This window comes from Myodes glareolus, chromosome 25, assembly GCF_982192425.1.
Source record: "Myodes glareolus chromosome 25, mMyoGla1.1, whole genome shotgun sequence".
Lineage (NCBI taxonomy): Eukaryota > Metazoa > Chordata > Mammalia > Rodentia > Cricetidae > Myodes > Myodes glareolus.
In genome coordinates this window covers 18,256,434-18,268,395 of record NC_142050.1, presented here as the reverse complement: position 1 = coordinate 18,268,395, position 11,962 = coordinate 18,256,434, and positions in this window count along the sequence as shown.

Here is an 11,962-nt window from a genome sequence, read left to right as displayed (position 1 = left end):
CCAGTAGTCAGGCAGGAAGTATAGGCAAGGCAACCAGACCCTGAAAATTCTGGGAAGACAAAAGGCAGAGAGATGCAGTCACTAGTCAGACACAGAGGAAGCAAGGTAAGAATTTCTCACTGATAAAAGGTACCTAATCACATGGCTAGACATAGTCAAGAATTTTGGGTTAATTTAAGTTATAAGAACTAGTTAATAATAAGCCTGATCTAATAGGCCAAACATTTTATATTTGATATAAATTTATTTTTGTTTCTTTGGGACTGAATGGCTGCAGAATCAGGTGGGGTAGGAACTGTGTCTACAATTTTGGTTCAGTTTTTGTCTGAATTACCTGTTGATTGGTGAGAGTGAATTATTAAATTTTCCCTCTGTTAATGTGTGAGGATTGATGTATGATTCAAGCTTTAGTAATGTTTTATTTACAGGTGTGACTGCTCTTGTGCTTGGGACATAGATGTTAAGAATTGAAACTTTGGGGAACCTGAGAGATCAGCTTGGAGGAGAGAACAGAAAGAGACTATTAGAAAGGGAGCATTTCAGGATCAGGTCAGAACCTGGCACAAGGAAATCTTCCAGGTATCTACAAGGATGACAGCAGTTGAGATTCCTAGCAATAGCAAATACAAAGCCTGAACTAACCATCTCCTGTGACCAAAACTTCAAGTGGAAGGAGTGGGAGACTAAGCCAGCCACATAACCTTTGGCATACATTCTTCATGCCTATGAAATGTACTTGGGTAAGCGTGGCCTAGAGATTGGGAGAAAGGACAACCAATGACTGGTCTAGATTAAACCTGTAGTATAAGTCCACTTCTGATACTTCTTGGAGCACTAGTATCCACAGGCTGGATAATACCAGAGACCTAGGATAGACTAAGCACAACTGAAAAAAAAATCAATTTAATGACGCCTAACAATATTCTGCTATATATAAAGATTGGTACCTTGCCCAATTGTCATCAGAAAGGTTTTGTCCAGCAACTAATGGAAACATATGCAGACCCACAGCCAAATTAGGCAGAATTTGGGGAATCACGCATAAGAGGGGAGAGAGACTGTAGGTGTCAGAGGAGTTGTGGATAGCACAAGAAAACTCACAGAATCAACTGATTCGGCTCATAGGGTCTTACAGGAACTGAACTGACAACCAGGGAAGGAGCCTATATGGGTTTAACGTAAGCAATCTACATGTATGTTACAGTTCTGTAGCTTGTTCCACTTGTGGTACTCCTAAAAATGGGAATAGAGGCTGTCTCTGACTCTCTTACTAGCTCTACTCCTCATTCTAGGGTGCCTTTCCCAGACTTACTACATGGGAATGTGCTTAGTCTTACTACAACTTCATATGCCTTGTTTTGTTGATATACATAGCAGGGCAATCCTTTCCTGATTAAAAATGGAGGAGAAATGTATTTGGGGAGTGGAAACAAAGAGGGTAGGGGAAGTGACTTGTAGGAATGAAAGGGGATGAAACTGTGGCAAAGATGCAAAATGAATGAATTAATTAATTAATGAATATATAATGCTATATATAATGCTATATATAGAAACATCTATCACCTTTGTGGACTTTTCCTTTGATCAGTGTGAAGTGCTTTCCCATATCCTTTGATTAAATTTGATTTGAAGCCAATTTTGTTAGATATTACAATATCTACATCAGCTTGTTTTTTGGAATCATTTGCTTGGGAAAATATTTAGCCACCCCTTTGTTATTCCATTGGGACGCTTTAAGAACTAACCACGCCCATCCCAGCCACTTTTGGACCCTCCCCCCGCCGCCATCCTCTCTCTCTCTTTCTCTCTCTCTCTCTCTCTCTTTCTCTCTCTCTCTCTCTCTCTCTCTCTCTCTCTCTCGTGTGTGTGTGTGGGGGGGTGGGTGGGTACGTTCACGCGCGTGTGTGTATGTGTATCTGTGTGTCTTTGTTTTATGTTTGTCTATATCTCCCTTTTATAAGTAATAAATGTCTAGCTTTATGTATAGCCTTATGTCCATTTACTTTGCCGTTCCCCGTATCCAGCCGCCTGACTCTGCCGCTCGCCCAGGGACCCTGTACTGCTCCGGCGGCAGCTTCTTCCTGGCTTGCAGGCTGCCCGGGCCATCATAACACATTATTTTTAAAAGAACAATACCCTTTACTCTGAGGTAATATACATCATTGCTGTTGAGGTGTATTTCTCACATGCAGCAGAAGGATGATTCTATTTTCTTAACCATTCTTTCAGTCTACATCGGTTTATTGGGGAATTGAGTCCATTGATATGAGGACATTAAGGACCAATTGCTGTTAATTCTTGTTATTTTGTTGGTAGTGGTAGTGGTAGTGTGTACTTGTGTGTGTGGGGGGGGCATATGTGTGTTTCCCATCTTTGAGTTTTGCTTATGTGAGATTGTTCATTGTTTGTATTTTTGTCAGTGTAGTTGACTTTTTGGACTTGAGTTTTTCTTGAGGAACCTTCTGTATTGCTGGATTTGCAGCGTGATATGTCCTGGCTTAGAAGTAGATATTAACTTTAATGTGAAGGATAATCATGCTACAATTCTGAGACCCACAGATCCTAAAAGCAAGAAAGAATTAAGGAAGGAATGCACACATCTCCCTGGGGAGCAGAAATAGAATAGACTTCACTGGTGGATTGGGGACAGTTGGGTTTGGGAACCGGAAGGAACAGCTGGGGGAGAGAGCAAGCAGGGAGAAAATACTAGAAGAGACAATTGAATTTGAGGGGCATTTTGGGTGTGAGGTAGACACTGTGCAAGGGAAATTACATGGAATCTAGGAGAATAGCCCTAATAAAGACTCCTAGTAATGGGGGACACATATCCTAAAAGAGGGAAGGACTCAAGTTAAGGGATTGGGACACCAACCCAGCCACAGTACCTTCAATATATGGGTTTTTGGTTTGTTCTCCTGAAGAGCATTCTGGGACAGAAACACTGCATGATAGCCACCAGAGAAATCAAAGAAATTCTATCCAGAAACTGATGGGAGCAGATGCAGAGTTTAATATCCACACATTTGGCCAATTCCAGGAGTTTCACAAAGAAGAAATATGGGCCCATATTTTATATAAAATAATTTACAGGCAGGCTCACTGGTCAAAAGGCAGATACAACCCTGCTAAACAAATAAGACAGCCGCCTGACAAAGGCCAGGGTGTATTGCTCCTTTCTCCTTTGTTAAAAATGTAGATCGCCTGGAGAGAGGTGCTTGCCAAAGCTGGTGACTAAGTTGCAGGTGTTTCCCTAGCCCTGTGTTCCCCGGAAAGTGAATATTAATGAGCTTCCACCTTGGTTTAGCTGGGGGATAAAAGGTGTTTTGTAAAATAAATGCGGGTAGATCTTCAGGATGGAGGAAGCCTGAGATGCCCTTCCATGATGATGGTGTGAACTGTGTCTGATTATTTCTTGTGCCTCCTTACTGGTCCTGTTAGGGAAAATAGTTTTCTGTGTTGGGGTCTATGGGTCCTGACAAAGAAGGAAGGATTGGAGGAACCAGAGGAGAAAGGGTCACCACAAGAACACTCCCTACAGAATCAACTGACTGAGACTCAAGGAGCCTGAAGCGGTCTGACCTCTGCCTATATGTCACGGCTGAGTAGCTTGATCCTCTCAAGGGAATCCTAACAGTGGGAATTGGGTTTGTCCTTGACTCTTTTCTGTGCCTGTGCGACTATGGTCCTCCTATTGAGTTGCCTACTTCAGTCTTGATGTGATGGCATGTATGTGCCCGGACTTACTTTAGCTTGTTTTGTCATGTTTGGTTGAGTTCACTGGAAGGCATGTTTTTTTCAAGGGTATGGTGGAACTGAAGGGTAGGGATGGCAGGGGAAGAGTCTGAGTGTGGGGAGCTTGAGGGAACTGAACTTGGGATGTCATATATGAGATGAGAAAAAAATTCAACTAAATGAGAAGGAATGTGAATTTAAAAGATGTCTCATCTAAACAGTGTGATTTTTTTTTATGATAGATTAGGAAGGTAAAGGTTCAATGAATGGCTGTTTAAAAGAATGTTCTTTCATCCCAATACATGGTGGCATTAACTGGACTTATTGGGGTAAAGAAAAGTAGGTATGATGTTGTTGGAAGAGATGAGGTGAATAGTATCAAAATATACTCTATACAACTTTACCTTGAAATGTCTTTGCAACTACTGTTCAACATAACTTGTCAAAAATACAAAAACACTAATATTGACTTTGAACATAAAGAACACAACAGAACTCAATTTAAACATGCCTATGATTTGATATATTATAGCAAAAGAAGCATTTTCCGTAGTTATAGGATTTGAACAGGTAATAACCATTATTTTCAACATTCAGTTAAGAAACAGCTGGGCAAAAATACTGAAAGTACTAAAAAGGCATTTTTTTTTAGTTTTACATTGAATATGTATTTTTACTTTATCTAGTAGTAGTCTTTATTTTACATAGTTGCTTGGCAACTGTATGGACTTATGAAAATTTGTGTATTTACCTATTAATGACAACTATTATAGTCTTTCTTGGGTTCTTAAATAGTTTCTCATTTCAAGATTATGTTTATGATTCAACACAATAGCAATTTGCCTGATACTTGAAAAAAAAGACATTTGAGGAGCTCATGACTTTGGGAAGTAATACAATGCATAAGCTTCAACCTAGCATTTAAATTTGCAAAGATTGAGTAGAATACCAATTTTATTGAGCTGTTTGATTTGCAGTGATATAGTATTTGTATCCCCATGTGTGTTTATGTCATGTGTATGTGTGTGTGTGTGTGTGTGTGTGTGTGTGTGTGTGTGTGTGTTGGGAAAGAGATTGGAGAGGAGGAAGAAACTAAGTAACAGTAAAACAAAGAGTCAGAGAAAATGAATAAGAATATAATTTACTGATGGTGCATAGACTTTCAAATGTTTCTATTTCCATCCTTTAACACCCAGGCATACTAGTCTTATTTATAGTGAATCATATAAATTCATTTCAGATGATGTTCAAGGTCAAACTCTCATCAACTCCAACTACAAAATCAATAACATAATTTATTCTGGTAAAGAAATTTTAGATATATGAGATGTATTTGATTTGTACAGTTATGTTGCATTGAATATTTATTTGCAAATATAGTATACCTTCTCAGTTTATAATGCTACATAGTCTTATAAAATGATCTACTATGAAATGTATTTTTAATATTGCTTGTTCACAGCAGTCATTTTTACTAGATTTGTTTTTGCTCCCTTTCACTGCTTCCCTTGAACAATTCCAAATTTTCAGTCTTGAAAATATATATATATATATATATATATACACACACATATATATACTTATATGTATAAATATATATGTACATATATATGTGTAAAATTTGTATGGATCGAGCAGGTTGTATTTATATATTTAGGAATATGTATTTAGGAATATATATTTAGGAATATATTAGGTCATGCTTATACACATATGCATGTAACAACAATGAAAGGAAATGAGGCACTGAATCTGAAAGATAATAAATATGGAAGGACATTAACCGACTTGGAGGGAGGATAGGGAAGAGGAAAATGATATATTATAATCTCTATATTTCTACATCTCTATGTTTTATTATTTATATTATTATTTTATTGAAAATAGACTCTTCTCTCATACAACATATCCCAAACACAGTTTTTTCTCTCTCCATTTGTCCTAACTCAACCCAATCTCCCATATCCCCCAGATCTATTACCCCTCCGTTTCTTCTTCAGAAAAGAGCTGACTACCAGGTGGGCTAAACTCTTCATATAGACAATGAACAAAGCAAATATATGAGAGAAAATGAGCCTAAAGCAGTCAAAATAGTCAGAAATACACATGCTCCCACTGTTAAGAATCTCACAAAGACACAATCTAACAGACATAACACATGCACAGGATCTGGTGCATACCTTTGCAGGTACCATACCTGCCTTTTAGGACTCTGTTAGCCCATGTGAGCCCCGCTTACCTGCGTCAGTGGACCACCTTCTCCTGGTGTCCTCTATCTGTTATGACTCTACAATCTTTCCTTCCACCCCTTCTTCAGGGTACCCCAGTCTCTAGGAGAAGAGATCTGATAGAGACTTCCAATTTACTCTTTTCCTAAATAATATCTAGCCGTCTCGTCTTTGTATCCCCTCTTATATGACTCTAGAGGAAGCTTTTCTGATGATAGCAGAAGAAGGCACTCATCTATGAAGACTGTAGGATATAATTTTGTTGATTTTTTTCCTTTATAGTGATAATTGTTTCTTAGTGTTAATCTATGGAATTGTTATTTAAAACATAGCAAACAGGAATCCAAATTGTAGAAATGGCTAATGATAACTTTTTAAGATATTGAAATGTTTACACAAAAGTGTTGATAGATAAGTGGTGCCTTCCTAAGGACAAGTTAATTCTTCATCTCAGAGTAGTCATTGTTTCCTAAAGATTTTGTCTAGGGGTGATATTGCGTGAAATTTCCCCACTTCCATGCTATCATGTCTACTGATACTGCCATTTTTCACGTCTTGTTTAAGCAGAAATTTCTAGGAAAGACTGTTACACATCAGTCACAAAGTGATTATTCCTTAAACCATATACACATAAACAAAAAAGGCAGACTTACCAGGCTGTACACACATATTTGTAGGCCAGGCTGGCCTTGAACGCGTGAACCTCCTTTTTCCTCCTTCTTCAGCAAATCCTGCCAGTTGCACCACCACAGCAACCTAGAGCACTGCCTGCTCTTCCAGAGGTCCTAAGTTCTATTTCCAGGAATCACATGATGGATCACAAACATGTGAAATGAGATCTGGTGCCCTCTTGAGGAAGTCTTGGTCAGTTGTCTTTATCAACTTAGATCATGAAACTCAATATGGACAAGTTCAACAGAACCACCATTTTCGGACTTCCCACGCATGCTTCCATGCTTTAAACACATATATTTGTGCATGCATCTACACACACACACACACACACACACACAACCTCAGTTGTAGACTGCAACATGTTTGACAATGTATATATGGTAAATAATAACTGTAGCATTATGAACCAACAATTTACACAACTTACCCACATCATGAGAACTGGATTGCATCATCTTCCAAAGCAGAGAACTATTACAGAGAAGGAAGTCCATGCAGATGAATTCTGGTCTCAACAAAAAATGAAAGGAAACTTTTGTTCTTTATTGCAAAGCTTCCTGGAGCATTAATAGAAATTATCCCAAGTTGTTACTCTAACACTTTTGAAAACAAATAAATCTCTTGCTATAATAAACTATGTCCCAGTCTTCAGTTTCAAAACTTTGGGAAGGCCCTAAGGTCATTGATCTCATTCCCTCTTAGAAAATAAACATCAAACAGCCATTTAGTTAGCATAAAGGCAAGACTCTGGAGTCTATTACTCTATGACCAGTCATAAGTAACTCTTCAAGGTGACTTTCATCCTAGGCCTCATGCCTCAATAGAATTGCTCAGAAAGTCTAATTGTACTGAAATACACAAAACAGAAAGGATTTCTCTAAAAAATTGTTTTGTGCTATATTCTTTGTGAAATACTCAATAATAGTTTTGCTTACTTGAATTATTGTATTTGTGTTTAATATTGAGTTGTAAGAGCTTTTGTACATGCTTCTTTCTACTTTGTATTACCACATAACATAATTTGCAATGCATTTCAACCTTATTTATAATTGAAAGCAATGAAAATTTAACTCTTTGTTTCTTTGGATCATGCTTTTGGTACTGTATTTATGAAACTATTGTGTAAATGTGAGAATTACTGCTATATTTTCTCCTCTTTTTACTTTTAAAAACTTCATATAGGTCTACAAAATGATTAAACTTTTATATATGATGTGAAGTAACATATATTATTCTTGTAATTGTGAACACACTAGTACCCAGCTTCATGTTTTAGAAGGCATTCCTTTGCCCTTTGTATTTCAGAAAACTTAGATTATTTTTGTAGTTCTTGTATTATGTGTTTATGTATATATATTTTATTTTATGATTTCTTTCAATGTTTTTATGTCTCTCTTCTAGTAATCTACACTATGTTGTTTAATGTAGTATTATGACAAGATTTAAAATGGAAAATTATTATGCCTCTTTTTTGTATTGTCTGCAGTATTATGGGTCTTTTACTTTCAGATATGCATCTTTGCCTGGTGAGGATTGTGCTGTTTTCATAAATCAATTTGGAGTGAATTGCTATAGCAATAGTATTTGATATTCCAATCCCATACAAATAGAATGTCTTTTGATTTGGGGTGGGGAGGGAGTTTTAATTTCTGCCAATACTGTTCTAAAATTTTCAGTCTATAGTTGTTTTACTTCCAATGTTAAGTTAATCCCTGTGCTTTTTTTGTTTAGGGCTATTGTGAACGAATTGCATTTTCAAATGGTTCATTGATGCTATAAAGAAATGCAATTGTTTTATTTTTATATTTCAGTCTTTCATAATGTGAGCAATATGAGGCCAGTTTATTAGTTCTATTAGCTGTGTGCATGTTTGTGTATTTCTTAGGAATATCTATTTATGAGATCATAACCTCTGCGCACGTATACAGGTTTTTTCTTTTTGAGGGTATTTTTCTCCTTTTTTCATTAATTTTAATATTTAATGCATTACAAAAGAATGAGGAATAGTGCATTTTGTGGGAAAATGATTTGTTATTTTGTTAATTTTTTGCTTATTAGATACTCACATGCTTCCTTTAAATTTTATTTCAAATCATTGATCATAATTTTTAATTTCCAATCTTCTCTTCGAGTAATTTTGTCACTACAATAGTTTGTAATTTGTTTGCCTTTTTAGGTTACGTTCAGTTTTGTCCTTCATTTATGGTATACATAATAAATGTAGAATTAGTTTACATTTAATAGACTGACTGATTTAAATCTCTCTAGTATGTGGTACAAATTCTTTTTTATATATTATTGTATTTTTATAGTTATCATTTGCTAGAAACGTTCCCATTGATATTATTCAATTTTACTCATGTCCATTTTGCTGTTTTGTGAAAGTTTTGTTGGACAGGTGAAAGCATAGAATACAGAGGGAAGTATTTCCTCTTTTTTGTTTTCTTTGAGATTTCTAAAGGATTTATCTCATATGTGTTTTAAATATTTATATTTTCAGCAATGAATTTATCTAGTTTTAGGAAGCTTAATGAAAGTTTCAATGATAAACTCACTTTTTCACAGTTTTATGAATTGGATGCAGATGCTGGTTGTTAGCTTATGAGCCCTGGAGATACAGTTTTCAGAGATGGCAGAACAGCTGAAAGATGAGGGCTTTCTGGAAGAGTTAAGTGGCTGGGATCAAGTTTCTTTGCTCCTCATTGTGTGATTCTGATCTGCCTAGAAATGAACAAGCCCCACCCACTAAGATATAAATCCCTAGTGCCACACATCTCCATTGCATACGTGAAAACTCTTAGCCCAAATAAACCTTCCTTCTTTATATTGTTTCAGAATTTTCTTTATCCCAACTACAGAAATAATACCTGGATTGGTACCTAAGAAGTGGGGCTGCTTATTTGACTACCTAACTGACATAACATATAGGCTTTGAGCCCTGGAATATGGGGGAAACACATGCTAATTTAGAACCGTGTGTTAGAAAATTCCTGATTCGATCAAACTTTAGTGAACAATTCCACATGTGTGGAAGACCAGATGGGTGGTTGAAAGCTGGACAATAATGACTGTGCTCAGGAGTTTTCAAGCAAACAAGGGATCTTCTTGTGATTGGACTGAGGGCACTTCTTCTCTTCAATGAGTTTTTCTGCATTGTGTCCTGGCAACCAGAGCAAGGTCAAGTTCCAATGAAACAGACACAAGCACTTTGTGGGGCAGAAATCTCAGTATAATGAACGATTATGTGGTTGTATGGTTATTGAACACAACATTCATGAAAGCTGATGGGAAATCTCAGAGGAGAAAGTTGAGCACCAGAGGTGAAAACAGTGCAGTGTGATGAGGAAGGGAATGACGTCAGAGCAGAAGACAAGGAGGAAAGGGTTGGTTTGCAAGCAGCAGATGGAATGGACAGAGAATAATTCAGTTAAAAAGAAACTTCCCTTTGCAGCAACAGGAAACGATACTCAAGGGCAAAGCATCAACCATTGAAAGTTCGTGGATATGGAAATTCAAACACATTGAAAAAAAAATCACTTGGAAAGAAACAAAACCAAAGCAATGACTCATAAAAGAAGGTAACACAAGCAGGTCCTCCTAAGGAAATGTTGGTTCAGGTTCAGCAAACAGACACCCAGAAGCCATGGGCCAAGGGTAATATATGTCCTTTATTTCTTAAAACATGATGGTTTTACTTCACGGTAAGCAGCTAATCGAAATTCAGGTTTTTTTTATTTCATTTGTTTGTTTTTTAGACTTGTGGGGGACCAATGCCCTACACTGCTTTAGTGGTCAAGAACGAGTGACTGGATATCCCAGAGATCTAGTAGAACCAAATGCTGTTGAAAAAAAAATCAATTAAATTGTAGAAATGATTCTTTTTTTTTTTGTTTTTTGTTTTTTTTGAAAGGAATTTTATTAAATTATAAAAGTTTCCATTTACGCCCCTCTTCCCAACACCCTCCCTCTCCCCCCACTCCCTCTCCTCCTCCCTCTTCTTCACTAAGGGCAGTCAGGGTTTCCTGCCCTGTGGGAAGTTCAAGTTCCTCCCCCCACCCTCCAGGTCCAGGAAGGTGAGGATCCAAACAGACTGGATCCCCAAAATCCAGTATATGCAGAGGAAACTAGTCCCAGTGTCATTGTCAATGGCTTTTCAGAAAGACTCCAGCCAGCCACATTCAGAGAATCCGGCCACATTCAGAGAATCTGCTTCAATCACTTCCTCGTTCAGTCGCAGTTCAACTGGCCTTGGTAAACTCTCATTAGATCCTTCCCCTTGTATCAGTGGGTGATAGCATACCTCCCAGTCCTTATTTACTTATTCATTTTCTTCGTCCTTCTGCTCCTCATTTGGACCTTGGGGGGCTCAGTCCGGTGCTCTAATATGGGTCTCCGTCTGTATCGCCATCCATCGCCAGATGAAGGATCTATGGTGATAAGCAAAATATTCATCAGTATGGTTATGGGCCAAGGCCGGTTCAGGCACCCTCTCCTCTGTCCAGAGAACAATCAGGGGATCTCTCCTTGGACCTGGGATCCCATATATAATCAAGTCTCCTGTAAACCCTAAAATGACTCCCTTAGTTGAAGTATATAATTCCCTGATCCCATATTCATCCTTCCTCCATCCCCCACATCCCGGTCAACCGAGCTTTCCCCATTCCTCCCCTATCTCTTCTCTCTAACCCTCTCCCCTTCCAACAACCCTCCTACAGACCCCCCCCATGCACCCGAGGTTACCTGGGACTCTTGACTATTTCCTACCTCCTGGCGGATAGCTAGATAATCTTCATCAGGTTCATCTTCTTATTTAGCTTCTCTAGGATCACGAATAATAGGCTCAAAGACCTTTAATTATGGTTAGAATCCACTTATGAGTGAATACATACCGTGTTCCTCTTTTTGGGTCTGGCTTACCTCACTCAGTAAAGCGTTTTCTATTTCCATCCATTTGCATGCAAAATTCAAGATGTCATTGTTTTTTACCGCTGAGTAAAACTCTAATGCGTATATGTTCCACACCTTTTTTAACCATTCTTCTATTGAGGGGCACCTAGGCTGTTTCCAGGTTCTGGCTATTACAAATACTGCTGCTATGAACATAGTTGAACAAATGCTTTTGTAGTATGTTAGGGAATCTCTAGGGTATATTCCCGAGAGTGGAATTGCTGGGTCCTGAAGGAGGTTGACTCCCAGTTTCCTGAGAAACCGCCACACTGATTTCCACAGTGGCTGCACAAGTTTGCATTCCCACCAACAATGGATGAAAGTTTCCCTCTCTCCACATCCTCTCCAGCATAGGCTATCGTTGGTGTTTTTGACTTCAG